The following is a 12423-nucleotide window of genomic DNA, read 5'->3' on the forward strand; positions in this document are numbered from 1 at the left end:
TTGCCGCAAGCTATCGTGTATGTCACAGATGCAGCTTGAACCTGGCGTTGCTGAGGCTGTGGTGTAAGCTGGCAGCCACAGCTCCTTTTTGACCCCTTGCCTGGGAACTTCCATATGCTGCGGGTGTGGCCCCAAAAAGACCAAAAAACAAAAAATAAAAAGGTAATGGGCCTCTTTGGAGAAATCAACTCATTATTTTGACAACTAGACAATAAAGGGTAAGAATCAAGCATCTTTCCTGCCTCCACTATGGGAAATGAACCACTGAATAACCAAGGAGTAGATGAATTTCTTTCTTTTCTTTTCTTTTCTTTTTTTTTTTTTTTGTCTTTTTAAGGCTGTACCCATGGCATATGGAAGTTCCCAGGCTAGGGGTCAAATTGGAGTCGCAGCTGCCACTAGGCCACAGCCACAGCCACAGTCATACTGGATCAGAACCACGTCTCGGATCTACACCACAGCTTACAGCAACACCGGATCCTTAACCCACTGAGCGAGGCCAGGGACCAAACCCACATCCTCATGGATGCTAGTCGGATTCATTACAGCTGAGTCACAACAGGAACTCCTAGATGAATTTCTTGTTAATGAACTTTCTCAACGAGTACATGAAGAAAGAACGACCGATTTAGACATGGAAGTAAAAAGGTTAGTTTGAAATACTGGCGAGTGAGATTCATTTCTTTTTAAAAAAGTCCGTTTTCAGCTATTCATAAAAAGAAAAGTTTGATACATACTGAGAAGCACTTTCAACTAAATCGCTACAAATTCATCTCATATGGTTTAAAACTTTTCAATCAGATTGTCATAATTTTGACCTTTGCTCAGAATTTTATATTTTAGGTTTCTTAGGCTCAGGCTTTACAAGCACAGGGCTTCATGTTTACTACAGAAATGGAGACCTAGAACCAAAAATATGTCTGTTACCAAAAAAGTAACATTTTCTTATTGAAAGCTAAATGTAATTTCATAAGGAAACCCCACATGTCTGTCACTTTTGTTGCAAGAGTTTGGATGTTATAGAATTTGTCTTGAAGTCAGAGTTTCTCTTGGACAAATAAACGTGCTTTTTGAATCTTTTGAAAATCACTTTTCCTTGTCTTTTTATTTTGATAGTGGTTTGAGTGTTTTTTGTTTTTTGTTTTGTCTTTTCTAGGGCCATACCCGAGGCATACGGACGTTCCCAGGCTAGGGGTCTAATCGGAGCTGTAGCTGCTGGCCTACACTAAGCCATAGCAACGGGCGATCCGAGCTGTGTCTGTGATCTACACCACAGTTCACGGCAACGCTGGATCCTTAACCCACTGAGGAAGGCCAGGGATCGAACCCACAATCTCATGGTTCCTAGTCGGATTTGTTAACCACTGAGCCACGACGGGAACTCCCTTGAGTTCTTTGAAAAATGTAAAATTACTAAATTTGTGAATGGTTGCAGAGAAATCATCTGAGGCTACAACTGGGCTTTGGCTAGGTTCAACATGAATATATGTTAACTACAGATGAAATAAAAGAAAATGTAAGCTTTAGCTGCCTTCTCATAAAGAATTTTTCTTTCTTATAACCATACTACATTACAATGTCACTGATTCATAATTAAATTCTGCCAGGGAAGAATACAAAAAAGTGTGTGTTTCCACTAGAAAAAGGAATCTTTTTTTTTTTTTTTGTCTTTTTGTCTTTTGTTGTTGTTGTTGTTGCTATTTCTTGGGCCGCTCCCTCGGCACATGGAGGTTCCCAGGCTAGGGGTTGAATCGGAGCTGTAGCCACCGGCCTACGCCAGAGCCACAGCAACGCGGGATCCGAGCCGCGTCTGCAACCTACACCACAGCTCACGGCAACGCCGGATCGTTAACCCACTGAGCAAGGGCAGGGACCGAACCCGCAACCTCATGGCTCCTAGTCGGATTCGTTAACCACTGCGCCACGACGGGAACTCCGGGAATCTTTATTTTGAAAATGATCTTGGTCTGTTTTAAGGTAAATTGGCCTGTATCACTTGATTAAAAGCAAAAAGCAGGAGGTCTTTATGGAGTAGGAGTATCTTCAAAGATTCTTTTAAAAATATTCTTTTTTAAATTAAATTTAATTTTTTTATATAATGATTTTTATTTTTTTTTCATTATAGCTGGTTTATTTCTACTGTACAGCATGGTGACCCAGTTACACATACAAGTATACAATCGTTTTTCTCACATTATCATGCTCCATTATAAGTGACTAGATACAATTCCCAGTGCTACACAGCAAGATCTCATTGCTTATCCATTCTAAAGGCAATAGTCTGCATCTATTAACCCCAAGTTCCCAGTCCATCCCCCTCCCTCCCCCTCCCTCCTGGCAACCATGAGTCTGTTCTCCAAATCCATGATTTTCTGTGGCAAGGTTTGTTTGCGCCATATATTAGATTCCAGATATAGGTGATATCATATGGTATGTCTTTCTCTTTCTGACTTGCTTCACTTAGCATGAGAATCTCTAATTCCATCCATGTTGCTGCACATGGCATTATTTTGTTCTTTTGTATGGCTGAGTAGTATTCCTTTGTATATACATACCACATCTTCCTAATCCAATCATCTGTTGATGGACATTTAGGTTGTTTCCATGTCTTGGTTATTGTGAATAGTGCTGCAGTGAACATGCAGATGCATGTATCTTTTTCAAGGAGAGTTTTGTCTGAATATATGCCCAAGAGTGGGATTGCTGGGTCATATGGTAGTTCTATGTATTGTTTTCTAAGGTACCTCCATACTGTTTTCCATAGTGGTTGTACCAACTAAAAATGTTCTTTATAAACTAACACAACATTGTAAATCAACTGCATTCCAATATAAAACAAAAATTAAATTTAAAAAATATATACTTTATAACTTACTTGTTTTCTGTCCCTTCTCCTTGAATATCAGCCTTAGAGGCTAGGGAACATTGTCTGTTTTGTTCATTAATGCATCCCAAGCATTTAGAACCATGTCTAGCACCTACTAAGCACTCCGAGAAATTATTTTTATTTTGTTAAATTAATTAAAGAATAATTATTAATATGCTGATGTAAAGGAATTTATTTTAAAATTTAAACTTCTGATATAAAAAGAAGAGAAACAACCGAAAATAAGAAACCATGAATTTTTTTTTTGATAGTAAAGGGTTCCCAAGATTGTATCACCGTGAAAGGAGTTTCTGGTCCATAAAGTCTTGAAAAGATGCAGCGGTAGAATGCTAATGGGTTAAACAGAGGGTGCTTGGGCCGTGAGGCGAGGCCCCTGTAGGATCAGGGAAGGGTCAGGGAGGAGTTCTTGGAAGAGATGATTTCTGTCCAAGCTGAGGTCTGAAGGACTGGCCGACGGGGTGGCCAGGGGAACAGTGGGAAGCAGTCATTCCAGGAAGAGCAACCAGCAGGTGCTTTCTTGTTGGCTGGTGTGTGTGAAATAATTCATTCCCGGTTTGGCAGGAAGGGCAGCAGGCAGCCCTCTTTGTCCCCAGCTCCTGGCCAGAGAGCAGAAATATTCCTCCAGCACCAATTCCTTCCTTCTGAGCTCTTCTCCGCACTGCCTCCCCCATCCTTAACCTCTGGCCACCTCTCCCTCTGGCCAGAGGAGACGGCTAGCCACTCCCTAGGGTGAGACAGCTGAGCCAAGCCAGCAGCTGCCCGAGGCCAGGCTGCCTGACTGCCTAACTGGGAAGCAGGTTAAATCTACTGGCGGCGCCCCCAACACACCACGCCAGGCACCCGTCCTCTGGGCCCATTTGGGCACAGGGTCAGAAGGGCTGACGCAGTGGGGCAGGGATCTGGCTTTGCTCATCTTCGGGCCACAGGGAGAGCGGCCGGAGGGGCTGCCAGGGACCCTGTGCCACCCCCAGCAGCCTTGAGAATCGGCCTGCTTTCTCCTCTGGCCCCTGTGTCCTGCAGACCCCAGACCCTCGCCTCTGAAGCAGTCACAGGGCTGAGGCTTGGAAGGTGGGGGCTTTTTTTAACCTGAAAGAGTGTTGGCAAAACTAGGGGTGAGAGCAAGGAAATGAGTGTCCTACCCTCAGTATCGCCGTTACCTGTAGGACAGAGGGAGGCACTGGGATCAGAGGGTTTTGGGGGGTGTAGTCCATGTGCTGGTTTATTCCTTGAGGACAGTCACAGAGATATTGGCTTTGAAAATATTCACTAAAATATATATTTTATAAATCTCATACATTTGTTATTTTTCACGATTTAAGAAACAGCATCCAAAAAAAAAGGAACATCACACTGGGAATAAAATACCTAGGTTCTGAGAAGAACAAGCTTTGTTTTTAATATTTATTTATTTTCATTAAGGTGTAATGAATCTACAACGTTTTGTTTTTAATATTTATTTATTTTTATTAAGGTGTAATGAATCTAATATTTATTTTTATTAAGGTGTAATGAATAAATGAATGTTTATTTATTTTTATTAAGGTGTTAGTTTCAAGTGTACAGCAAAGTGATTCAGTCATACACATATACATATTTTTCAGATTCTAAAAACATTTTTTTTGAGCCTTTTTTTTGGGGGGGCAGTTTTTCTCTTCACATTACAGCACAGAATCCAGCTTTTCTTACAGAGCAGTTGAATGCCCCCCTTCTTAAACTTGAGTTAAGCATGAATTAAATTTTCTATTTTTCTAGTTTAAACATCTAGCTAGTTGTTTTGTTTGTTTCTGTTTTTTATTGACATAACATTGATTTATAACATATTGAGCCTCAACCAGGTGCCAGAGTGGCACCTGTACTTGACTCTTTTCCTTCTCACAACCACACAGGTGGGGACTGTGACCACTCCATCCTATAAATGGAAACACGCAGGCACAGAGAGGCAAAGAAACTTAACCAAGGTCACACAGCTAACAATGCAGCAGGGGTGGGATTCAAGCTAGGGTCAGTGGGCCTCACGGGGCAAAGCGCTTAACCACGGGCCCACACGACCTCCCAGGTCTGACCTCACCTGCCTGCCAAAAGTAACGGCCACGTGGTCACAACAAAGTTTACCCACAGTTGATAGGATTTAGAGGCCACGTCGTATGTTGGTTAAAAATACAGTCAGACAGACATGGGTTCCAGTCTAGATTCAAGAGTTCATTACCTGTGTGACGAGGGCAAGTCATTTCTCTTTCACCTGAAAAATGAGAACGGTGTCCTGCCAGCTTTATTTCCCTGACAGGTGAAACCTTATTGGCCGGGTATCAGGCGCAAGGGAATCTCCTCTGAAATAAAGATGCTTGTCTTTGGCAGCTCAGGGTAGCCTAAGAAATAGGTAAAGCCAAGTGTCCCGTCCCCATTTAACAGGTGGGCGGTCTGGCCCAGTTCTCATGCCACTAAGCAGCGAGGAGTCCCAGAGGGTCCGCGGGTCCCTTGCTGCCCTCGCCCCGTCGAATCCTTCGGGTTGGGCGCCTGGATGTGGCCCTGCTCCGCGCCCCGCGCAGGAATGTGGGGCGCGAGCGGTGGCGAGGAGGGGGCGCTGACGCGGAGGCTTTTCCGCTCCAGCTGCTGTGTCCGGCGACACAGCAAATTCCGCGGCCACACCTGGCCTTGCAGCTGTCTGGGCTGGACCAGGAGGATTCTCCAGTCCTCCGACCGCGGCCCCCCCAGGGCATGGCCTTGACCCCTGGCCGCTGTGGGCCGGGATGGCTGGGCCAGGGCGCCGCGCACCGGGCGCTCCCCTGGGGTTCGGCGCGCTGGACCAGCCCACCCTCCAGCCCACTCCTCTTCGCCTAGCCTTTGGGGAAGGGGGCTCGTCTTCTCTGACACCCAGGAGCATGAGGGGCCCCCTGGCTCAGCCGCTGAGAACACCCTGCTCAGCGTGCTTACTGGGAGGGGGAGGATGGAGAGGGACCCCTCAGGGGCACCCCTCTAGTGTCAGGGTTCTGAGAGTCTGCAGGAAATCTGCTGCTCGGAGGACATCCTGAGGTGAGATGCTCCCATTGCCCCAAAGGGCTAAGCCTGGTCTAGTCTCCCTGCCTCCCTCTCATCCCCCACCGCCCTACCCCCAGTAGGGCACCAGGACTGGGCACTGGGCAAAGCAAAGGAGAATCGGAGGCCCTCACCAGCTCTGCAGCTGCCAGGGGCATTCAAGGCCTCCAGGCTTCAAAAAATGGCCTCGGGTCACCTGGGCCCCCACCCATCCACCACCTCTTCCCCCCGTCCCCTCTTGTCTTCCCTAACCTGCTTTTCTCAGTTCTTCAAATAAATCCAATTCCCTCCAGCCTCAGGGCCTTCACCTGTGCTGTCCCCTCTCCTTGTACTGCTGTCCCCCTTGGCTCACTCGTATGTCCCAGCTTCACCCTCCCCTCACTTTTCTGTTTTCTTCTTGATCATCGCGTATTACTAATCCTATGACTAATGGAGTGTCTTGAAAATTCTTGGGCCATGACGCTCCCACATAAAATTCAGAATCAGCTTGCCAACTTCTTCCAGAAACCTTGTTGGAATTTTGGCTGGGATGGTATTGAATCTAAAATTTGGTGAGAATTGACAACACATGTAAGTTTACTAATAACGATGTGGTGTGAGTCATTAAGGATACAGAGACGGATGACACAGCTACTTCCCTCAATAAGCTTTTTTGCTTATGGTCTTTTGTTGTTGTTGGTCTTTTTGACTTTTTAGGGCCACACCCACGGCATATGGAGGTTCCCAGGCTAGGGGTTGAATTGGAGCTGTAGCTGCCAGCCTACACCACAGCCACAGCAACATCAGATCCGAGTTGTGTCTTCCACCTACACCACAGCTCATGGCAACGCCGGATCCTTAACCCACTGATTAAGGCCAGGGATCAAACCCACATCCTCCTGATACTATTCAGGTTCGCCAATTGCTGAGCCACGACGGGAACTCATTCCTTTTTAATATTTATTTATTATTTATTTATTTATTATTTTTCAACCACCCCCAAGGCATATGGAAGCTCCCAGGTGAGCTTCTGAGTCGGAGCTATGACCTAGGCCACAGCTGTAGCAACACTGGATCCTTAACCCACTGTGCTGGGCTGGGGATCGAAACAGGGCCTCCGAAGAGACATGCTGTATCACAGCGGGAACTCCCTTCCTTTTGATTTTATTTCATGAGTGAAGATCTTACTGGGACCATTTTGCAGATCAGGAAACTGAGGGTCAGAGAAATTACATGACTTGCCCCAGGTTCCAGTGAGGAAGTGGTGGGCCCAAAACCCCCACCCGCGTCTGTCTGACTCACAAATCTGCCCACCGAGTCAGTTCGGTCTGTGGGTTTGGTTTGTGTGTGTCTCTGTTTGTGTGTTTGCATGTGAGGTGTGTTTGCCACGCAGCCAGAGAGGAAAAGCATCTATAATAAAAGATGGATGTGTTGTGGGCTTGAGTGGGAGTGCGGGTATGTCTGCTCTATTGGACGGTGACTTCTTTTCCTGTCGGTGTCAGGGTCTTTGGCTGTGTGTGCAGTGTTGGGGGTTTTAGCGGGTGTATTGGGGAGGATATTTATGTGTATTGGGTAGGAAGTATGTGACGAGGAGACCAAAATGGTATATTTCTGTTGGTTGGGAGTTTTTTTCCTGTGTCAGATTTTAATTTTATACTTGTTGAAAGAACTCTTTTAAATTAAACGAAGAGAAGTTCCCGTGGTGGCGCAGCGGTCACGAACCCGGTTGGCATCCATGAGGACACGGGTTCGATCCCTGGCCTTGCTCAGTGGGTTAAGGATCTGTGGTGTAGGTCAAAGACAAGGCTCAGATCCTGCGTTGCTGTGGCTGTGGTGTAGGCTGGCACAGCTCCAAGATTTGACCCCTAGCCTGGGAACGTCCATACTCAGGTGTGGCCCTAAAAAAAAATACAAATTAAAAAAGATAAATCAGGAGTTCCCGTCGTGGCGCAGTGGTTAACGAATCCGACTAGGAACCATGAGGTTGCGGGTTCGAACCCTGGCCTTGCTCAGTGGGTTAACGATCCGGCGTTGCCGTGAGCTGTGGTGTAGGTTGCAGACGCGGCTCGGATCCCGCGTTGCTGTGGCTCTGGCGTAGGCCGGTGGCTACAGCTCCGATTCGACCCCTAGCCTGGGAACCTCCATATGCCGCGGGAGCGGCCCAAGAAATAGCAACAACAACAACAAAAGACCAAAAAAAAAAAAAAAAAAAAAAAAAAAAAAAAAAAAAAAAAAAAAAAAAAAAAAGATAAATCAAACAAAGTTTTTTGTTTGTTTGTTTTGTCTTTTTGCCTTTTCCAGGGCTGCTCCTGCAGCATGAGGAGGTTCCCAGGCTAGGGGTCTAATTGGAGCTGTAGCTGCAGGCCTACGCCAGAGCCACAGCAACTCGGGATCCGATCCTCATCTGCAACCTACCCCACAGCTCACAGCAATGACGGATCCTTAGCCCACTGAGCAAGGCCAGGGATCGAACCCGAAACCTCATGGTTCTTAGTCAGATTCGTTAACCACTGAGCCACGACAGGAACTCCAAACAAAAGATTTTTAAAACCATCTCTAACTATAAACTTTTATTAAAGTATAACTTAAAGTCCTCAAATCTTCAGCATACAGCTAGGTGAATTTGTATATACACGCACCCATGTAATCATCACTTGGATGGAAATATAAAACAGATACAGCACCCTCAGGAGGAACTCCCTCATGCCCCGCCCTCAGTCGGTACCCATCAAAGCAGCCCCTGCTCTGACTTTCATCAAATTAGTGTTGCCTGTTCTTGAGTGTCTTGTCAATGGAGTCACACGGTGTTTGCTTGGGAATGTTAATAACTAACCCTGAACAAACTTGCCTTGCGCGCTCACACTTCCCGTATCTCACTGAATTTATCATAATCGCCAAATAATGTAGCGCCTATTTACTGCTCCCATTACACAGATGAGGAAACTGAGGCTCGGCAAGGGTGCATGACTAGCCTCAGGTCCCCAGAGCGGGGTCCCCAACCTGAAGCCATAGCTCAGGTCCCTTGCTCACTACTAGGCCATCCTGTCTCCCTCTGGGTAACTTGCCAAAGGGGTGACATGGCTTATTGGGTGCAGAGACAGCAGGAGTCAGACCTGGGGACCCAGAGGGACTTCAGGGTGTGCTTCCTTTTTGGAGGAGTGGGTGTCTCTGAATCTGTGGCGAGACCTCTCCAGCTCCCCCTTGCTGGGTTAGGAACCACCACCAGCAGCCCAAACACCACTGTGCTTCAGAGTCACACCAACCACAGGAGTCAAGTGCTGGCTCTTGGAATTATTTGCTGTGTGATCATAAGGAAGTTGCCTCCTCTTTTGAACCTCACATCCTCAACTGTTGAAAGCAGCTTAAAACCCTCAAGCAGGGTTAGGGTGGTAACCGACGGACGGTGTCACTGCTGTTATTTTTAAGACTTTTTTATTGTAAAAAATAAAATATAAATACAAAAGTTACATAAAACAAACATGGAACTCAATAAGGAACCTTGTAACTACCAGTCAGATCAAAAAATAGAAGCCCTTAAATGTCCCACCCCAATCACGGCATGACTTTTATAGTATTTCTTTTTGTTCTTTTTAATTTTACCACCCAAGTGTGCATCCCTAAACAGTAGAGTCCATGAAAAAAGGTCCCCAAATAAAATAAGATGTAGGGAGTTCTCTGATGGCCTAGTGGGTTAAGGCTCCTGCGTTTTCACTGCTGTGGCTTTGATTGCCACTGTGGTGCAGGTTCGATCCCTAGCCTGGGAACTTCCACATGCTGCGGGTGTGGCAAAAAAAGAAACAAAACAAAACAAGACAGAATCTGAAATAAACGTTGCAACTCTCATTTTTTAAAAAAGTATATCTTTAGAGTGTACTGATTTCCATCTCTTTCATTTTCTTACCGTTTATCTTTTGGGAGAATCTCTAGCATTTGACCTGAAGAGTTTTGAAGAGCCTGGATCACCACTTTTGTTTTTCACATGTGCTCCCCTCCCTCCAGCTCCCCTCTCCTTTGCTTGGATTTGGAATGACACATATCTGGGCTGCAGTTCTGAGCCTGCCAGTTGCTGTGTGACCTTGCACAAACCACTTACCCACTCTGAACCTCTTTCCTCGACTGGCAAATGAGGGAATGACTTGGAAGATCTCCAAGAACCTTTCAACTTTCTGTCTCCTCTCTCAAGCACCAAGGTTCCTGTCCCACAGTCTCTTCCTTTTTATTTCTTTTTTTAAAAAATTGAAGTACAGTTGATATACAATATTATAAAAATTACAGAAGTGAGTCAATTTTTAAAGCTTGTACTGCATTTATAGTTATTATAAAATATTGGTCACATTCCTTGCGTTGTGCAACACAGTCTGTTCTTTCTTATAGGAGTATGGTCAGTTTACATTGTTGTATTAGTTTCAGGTGTACAGTTTTACCTATTTATATATTCATTCTTTTCCAGATTCTTTTCCCATAGAAGTCATTACCTAACATTGACTAGAGTTCCCTGTGCAATACAGTAGGTCCTTGCTAACAACTGATTTTATATCTAGTAATGTGTATATGTTAATCCCAAACTCCTAATTTATCCCTTCCCTCCATATTTTCCTTTGGTAACTGTAACTTTGATTTCGAGATCTGTGAGTCTGTTTCTGTTTTGTAAACAAGTTCATTTGTATCATTTTTAAAAATGAGAGACCATATATTACATGATATTTGTCTTTCTCTGCCTGATTTACCTCATTTAGTGTGATCATCTCTAGGTCCATCCAGGTTGCTGCAAATGGCATTATTTTATTCTTTTTTATGGCTGAGTAATATTCCATATCTTCTTTATCCATTCATCTGCTGATGGACATTTAGGGCTTCTATGTCTTGGCTACTATTAGATAGTGCTGCAAAACAGTCTTTCTCTCTCTCTCTCTCTTTTTGCTGTGCCCATGGTATGAAAAGTTTCCCAGACCAGAAATTGAACCTGCACCACAGCAGTGACCCAAGTCAAATCAGTAACAATGCTGGGTCCTTAACCCGTTGAGCCACCAGGGAACTCCCAATGTCATCTCTTAAAAGCAACTTTACTGGGTGAAAGAACACTGGGGTAAGAATCAAAGACCTGACATTGGAATCCAGTTTCCACTGGGATTAGCTGTGTCAACTTGGGCGAGGTACTTAACTGTCACGAGACATGTTTCTACAATATTTTCTTAGCCTTCTTTGCTGAAAACTCCATCTTGTCCTGCTTTACTTTACCCCATCTTCCTGCTTGGAAAACAGTCGCAGTGCTGGTAAATGACTTAAGCTTAAGAACAAAGACCTAAAGGCATAAGTTATTCATAGGGTCAGCTGAATGTGGACTTAATGCGTTGGTCTAGGCACACCGGACCTGTGCAGATTGGCACGCCATTTGCACAGCAAGATACGTGCATGATACGTCCTCTTAAGAATAAAAGAAAAAGGAGCCTCATGGCCCCAAGGGGTTTATGAGGGGTTGTTAGCAGGATATGTATTAGCAAGGAGAACCGAGGTGCAAACCTAGGCACTCCGGGTTGCTGCAGAAAGCACAAGGGTGATTCTCTAGATGCTATGCATAGATAGCTGACGCCAAGCTTCCTCAAATGCTAATGATTGTTAAATGCCTAAAGGCCAGAATAAAAGCTTAATCAGCAACCAGCTATGTGACTTTTAAAATAACTTTAAAAACCCCTATATCCTGCACCTACAACCCCCTTCTCACTTGACGTCATCCTCAAGAGCACAATAAAAGCAGTGTGGTTTCTTGAGGCAGGGATCTTGGTCCCTGAGACCTTGAGTCCCCCGGTCCCCACCTTTACTTAAGATAAATGTCTCTGTGTCTTGTTTTATGTTAACTTTTTTCCTTAATTTTCACAGCACTCGCTCTTCAGCCCCATCCTGCTGAGCTGGTCTCGGCACTTAACCTCTCTGAATTTCCACTTCCTCCTCTGTTGAATGGACATCTGGATGCCTAATCCATAAAACTGGATTAAAAAAATTTTTTTTTCTTTTGGTCTTTTCGCCATTTCTTGGGCCGCTCCCGCAGCACGTGGAGGTTCCCAGGCTAGGGGTCTAATCGGAGCTGTAGCCGCCAGCCCACACCAGAGCCACAGCAACGCGGGATCCGAGCCGCGTCTGCGACCTACACCACAGCTCACGGCAATGCCGGATGGTTAACCCACTGAGCAAGGGCAGGGATCGAACCTGCAACCTCATGGTTCCTAGTCGGCGTTAACCGCTGCACCACAACGGGAACTCCTGGGTTAAAATTTAAATGAGACCACTCCCCTACAGCATTTAGTGCTTGGCACCTAGTGTGTGCTAAATAAATGGTAACTGTTAGTATTTCTGTTATTATTAGCTATTATTATAACTAACATTTAATGCTTACTCAGGCATCGGGTCAAGTGTATTAATTCATTTCATCCTCACAACAATGCCATAAGGCAGGCCCACTTTATAGATGAGAAACCAAGGCCCAGAAAGGTTAAGTAAGTTGCCCACTGTCACACAGCTAGTAAGCC

The sequence above is a fragment of the Sus scrofa genome, chromosome 17 (genome assembly GCF_000003025.6).
Source record: "Sus scrofa isolate TJ Tabasco breed Duroc chromosome 17, Sscrofa11.1, whole genome shotgun sequence".
In the NCBI taxonomy this organism is placed as follows: Eukaryota; Metazoa; Chordata; class Mammalia; order Artiodactyla; family Suidae; genus Sus; species Sus scrofa.